Here is a 5,622-nt window from a genome sequence, read left to right as displayed (position 1 = left end):
GAACTCCTGAGCTGAAGTGATCCTTCTGCCTCAGCCTCCAGAGTATCCGGTGCTATAGACACATGCCACTGTGTCTAGCTTAGTGGGTTTTTTTTTTTCTTTTCCCAATAGATTTGTATAAATTAGGGAAACTAGTACCTTATTAAATTAGTTGCAAATATTTCTTCATTTGTTTAATGCCTTTGGTCCTGGAAGTTTTTCATCAAGGTTTTTCATTTTAATAGAGTCTAATTTATCATTCTTTTATGCCTTCTGGGTTTTGTGTCATAAGGCCTTCATTTCAAAGTTATAACATTTCATTTTTTACATTTTTTATCATCTGGATGTATTTTTTCAGCACCTGTTGAACTCTAGTATCTCTTCTTTTTCTTCTTGTTTTATAGAGATTTTTGCTATAAATATTTTCTTTTAAAAATTTTAGGCCAGAATACATGATTACTATTTTCATCTGCTTTAATGCAACATTTTTTGGTGGTTTTTTGGTCTGGCATTTGCTTTTCCCATTTTTGTCCTGCTTTCTTTTGGTTACTCATCTTTCAGACAGGTAAGATTTTTCCTTAACCAGCAATTTGTCAAAGGTTCACAAAGTGAAGGTGATCTTGGCCATGTTCCAAGAAACTAGAATTTTCCTTAGAATCCAGGATGTTGTATATGAGCCACTTTAACCTCTATGCTTCCCCAATAGAAGGAAATAATCAAGTGTGGAAGTTTTCACAATGCAAAGCTTCTCTTCCCCTCTTCTGCCACGAAGACTGACTACTTCTTGCAAGTATGACTGATCTGTGAGAGTCCTGATTTAGCCTTGACTCCTCTGATTCACAGAACCAACCCAGTCTCAGGGAAGCATCTGCCAGTAGCCCTTGCATCCTGTGCTAAATACAAGATTGATCTTTTCCACCTCAAAGTATGTACTTCACTTTCCAAAAATGTGCTTTCTGACACTTTTTTTTGAAATCTACATCTACAGTGTGTCTTCTTTCTTCTTTCATGCTCAATCCAACTGCTTGTAGGAGCCATTTCCCCTATTGTGTTATTTGGGGAATTAACTCTGTCATTGTTCCACTAAAAATGAGTCTGCACTTTTGGTTTCTTACTTTTCTTGTTCTTTTTGATGATTTTTGGTGAAAGAAAAGGGAGAAAGCAGACTTATTACCATTATTTTCAAATGGCAATTTTCTCTGGAGTTGTGAGGGGATAAATGCATGGCACAAAAAGATAAATAAAGTTTATTAGGTATTAGCGTAGGGTGCATATATTCCAAATTACTATTTAAAAAAAGAACCACTGCATAACAAAGGGTAAAAATAAATTAATTAATTAAAAAGAAATCGCAAAAGGAGAACCTAACCAAAAGGGTTTTAAAGATTCAAAAACAGAATGAACCCTATCAGTTATGGTATTAAGTGAAATAGTGTAAATTCCCTATCAATAATAGATTCATAGACTGAGTCATTAAACAAACTATATACTGTTTATAAAAATGATTGACAGATTAAAAAACAGATTAAAAAGCCCTGGTAAAAATGCACCAAATAGTGCAAACAACAAAAAAATGTAAGGAGCAAATTATTAATATCAGACATAAAGGAAAAAAACAAAAAGGGTAATTTTATCAAGAAAATGACAGTATAATTCACAATGAAGAAAATATAAAGTTTTATGCAATGAATAACAAAAATATGTAAAGAAAAAAATACAAGAATTATGAAGAGAACATTTGTAGTAGAGACTTTTAGATGCTCTTTGATAGACAGAATCTTTGATAGATTATGCAAATAAAAAATAAATAAGATAATGAAGAATCATAATGTAATTCAGGTTATAATTACATTATGTATGTATACATCATACTCTCATTCTCTAGTGCTCATTGAATAAATTCAAAATATGATTCTCTATTAGGCAATACTGAACTTAAATAAATTTCAAAAAGCAGAAATGAAATAGCTCACATTTTCTTACCACAATAAAATAAAGTCAGAATTAATAATAAAAGGTTTACCCTTTGGAAATAAAAAATGTAATTTTCAATAAAAAATAGGAAATTTTAGAATTGTAGACAAGTTGGAAATATGAGAAAAATATCTTTCAAGAATTGTGGGCTGAGTGCGGTGGCTCACTCCTGTAATCCCAGCACTGTTGGAGGCTGAGGTGGACAGATCACTTGAGGACAGGAGTTCGAGACCAGCCTGGCCAATATGACGAAACCCCGTCTCTACTAAAAATATAAAAAATTAGCTGGGCATCGTGGTGCGCACCTGTAATCCCAGCTACTCGGGAGGCTGAGGCAGGAGAATCACTTGAACCCCGGAGGTGAAGGTTGCAGTGAGCTGAGATGGCACCACTGCACTCCAGCCTGGGCAACAGAGCAATACTCTCTCTTGGAAAAAAAAAAAAAAAAAGAAGAAGAAGAATTCTGAAACTTAGCCAGAGCAACATTATGTAGCATTTAAGAGCAAGTTCTAGAGCCAAAAAAGTTTGATTTATATCCTGGTTATACTGCTTTGAAGCTTGGGTGGACATTTTAAGTGCTCTGTGCCCTTATATGAAAATGGGAATAGAATAGTACAAACATTATAGGTCTGTTTTGAAGACTCTCTGACTCATTATGAAAACTTTATAAATGCTATCCATTATTGCTAGGAAATAACTCCTTTTTTTGAGACAGCATCTCACTCTGTTGCCCAGGCTGGAGTTCAGTGGCATGATTACAGCTCACTGCAGCCTCAACCTCCGAGGCTCAAATGATCCTCCCACCTCAGCCTCCTAGGAAGCTGGGACTACAGGTGTGTGTTACCCCTGGCTAATATTTTTTATTTTTTGTAGAAACAAGGTCTTGCCATGTTGCCCAGGCTGGTCTCAGACTCCTGGGCTTAAGCAATCCTCCCACCTCAGCCTCCCATAGTGCTGGGATTACAGGTGTGAGCCACCACACCTAGTCAAAACTCATTTTTAACTGGTTTTGCTATAATATTATGAAAATAAGTTATTTAAACACCAAACTCTCAAATTAGGTAAACAACAAGAAAATCTAAGGAAAATCAGAGATTTAATAAATTAAAAAGCACACATTAAAAAATGTTAAACAATGACATCATTAACAAATCGAAAAGATGATTGGTAAATGTATACAAATCTTTTGGTCTATTATCTTACAAGATAATAGAGCAAAAACACATTAAGAATAAGGAAAGGGATATAACCAAATAAATGAAATAAAAATTTCAAATAATAAGAAACTACTATGCCATAACTTTGGAAACACAAATATTAACAATTTCTAGAAATACTTAAATTAGGAAAACTAGCACAAGAAAAGGTAGAAAAATAATGGAAAAAATGTAAAAAAGCTTTCAAATAGCTATCCCCAAAATGGTGCCAAGCCCTTACAGTTTTATTGATGACTTATATCAAACTTCAAAGAACAGATTTATTACCTTTATACTGTTTAAGATAGTTCATGACACTGAAAAAGAAGAAAAGCATTCTAATTTACTATAAAAAACAAGCAAATCCTGTGAGAAGAGACAAACTTGGATGGCCTTTGAGACTAATTTCCTCCTCTATTTGATGGTTTAACAGGTCACAGTCAGTTGAAGAGAAAACAGACCATAACAGCTTGTGAGCTCTGAAAATCCCACCCCCATCTTTCTAACAAGGCCACTTTCCAGATTAGAGAGCTCCAATGTTGCATAGTACCCCCTCCTGTCCTGATGAATATGTTCAACCTAATGAGATAGGACCCTTCCCCATAGCAAAAGTGGCCATAGGGCATGCCTTCTGGCCTAAACTATGGGATGAGAAATTAGAGATTTTGTGCATTCTACTACTTCTCTACTTGTGAATTCTCTCCACCTCTAATAAACCCTATGTCATATCTGCAACAGATGCCACTGGTGCTGTGTTCTGATTGCTTTGCCCGACGCTCTAATCACAAAATTTGACAATGTCAGTACCAAACAAAAAAAGTATAGCTAAATAACACGTACATTTAGTTGGAGATATACTAGTAAATGAAACTCAATAGTATGCAAAAGGAAGATTTTCCCAGGAAGACAAGTAGAATTTTCCCAGAAATTCAAATAGTATTTAACATTGGAAATTTTAGTTTTATTCATATTATTTATAGATGAGAGAAGAAAAATCATACAACTAACTTAACAAATGTTAAAAAGGTATTTTTAAAAATGCTCTGCCAATTAAAACTTTAGGAAAATAGAAGGGAAGATTGGGGTTGTCAAGAACTGCTTCATCACATTAGAAGCATGTCAACTTTAAAGAGTGATTTGTGAATAATTTGTAAATGGGATGAGGTGATTGTTAAATATAATGTAAATAGGAGACACTAAGAGTCTTGCAATGTAGCTAATACAAAAACATAAGGCCAGGCTGGGCACAGTGGCCCATGCCTGTAATTCCAGCACTTTGGGAGGCCAAGGCGGGCAGATCACCTGAGGTCAGGAGTTGGGGACCAGCCTGGCCAACGCAGTTGGCCCGTCTCTAGTAAAAATACAAAAATTAGCTGGGCATGGTGGCAGGAACCTGTAATTCCAGCTACTCGGGAGGCTGAAGCAGGAGAATCTTTTGAACCTGGGAGAAGGTTGCAGTGAGCCAAGATTGCGCCATTGCACTCCAGCCTGGGCAACAAGAGCAAAACTCTGTCTCAAAAAAAAGGCAAAACATAAGGCCAGATGCTGGTAGTATCTTCATATGTCATAAGCATATTTTGAATAAAAAAGTCCCCCAGTTATGAGGTAGTTCCTGGGAAATCCAGACCAAGTCTGTTGAATTGTTTTTATTCTTTCCTTCTAACCCCTTACTTATTTCTCCTCCCCTATAATTTTGGGAATTCTCTAGTTTTAATGGAGGAAGAAATTGTTCCTTCAGTGGATAGTAGAATATGATTTAGGCCTTCAAGGTTAGACTCACCTGACTTTGACTCCAGTTTTGTCATTCCTATTTGTGTGAATTAGGATACTTTCACCTCATCCGTAAATGGGGATTAAAGAAGATCGTTAATTATTACTGGCTTCTCAGAAAACAGACTCTCCACAACTACCATTCCAAAACTAGGCCCTTTATACCAAAGGTTGAATTTATCTCCACCTAGGGAAGGCCCAGTCTGTGTCTCTGCCTAGCCAGAACCATAATGTTTAAAAGGACACTAGTGAAAGAAGCTCCACTACAAGTGCGTGGGGCCAAGAAGATGGATTCCCTCCTGAGCTCCCAATCAAGTGTTAACACATCTCAACAGAGGGGGCAGGCTGTCAACATTTCTTATCCCCCTTAACTCCAAGATAAAAAGGCTAAATTCCTGGTGAGTGTTGTAGAAAAGTCAAGTGCTCTCTTCCTCCACGTAGCCCCCATCCACACAGAGGCTCTGCCCCAAGCACAGCAGGTCAAGAATGCTGGGGTCTGAATTGCCCTCATCGTAACACTCATAACACAAAAGTTTCATACCAGGAAAGCCAGGCTGGAAAGATCAGAGACTATGCACCCCACCCTCTGCAGTACCAGGAATACTGGCTCAGAAATTTTGTTCTAAGGGAGACACATCCATAAGAAAAGAGAACTCTGAACCTGTTCCTGAACTGACTATTTGAAAAAGAATGTGGAGAAACT

This window comes from Mandrillus leucophaeus, unplaced genomic scaffold (genome assembly GCF_000951045.1).
Source record: "Mandrillus leucophaeus isolate KB7577 unplaced genomic scaffold, Mleu.le_1.0 Scaffold704, whole genome shotgun sequence".
NCBI classification, from domain to species: domain Eukaryota; kingdom Metazoa; phylum Chordata; class Mammalia; order Primates; family Cercopithecidae; genus Mandrillus; species Mandrillus leucophaeus.
Note: the sequence above shows the minus strand (reverse complement) of the source record.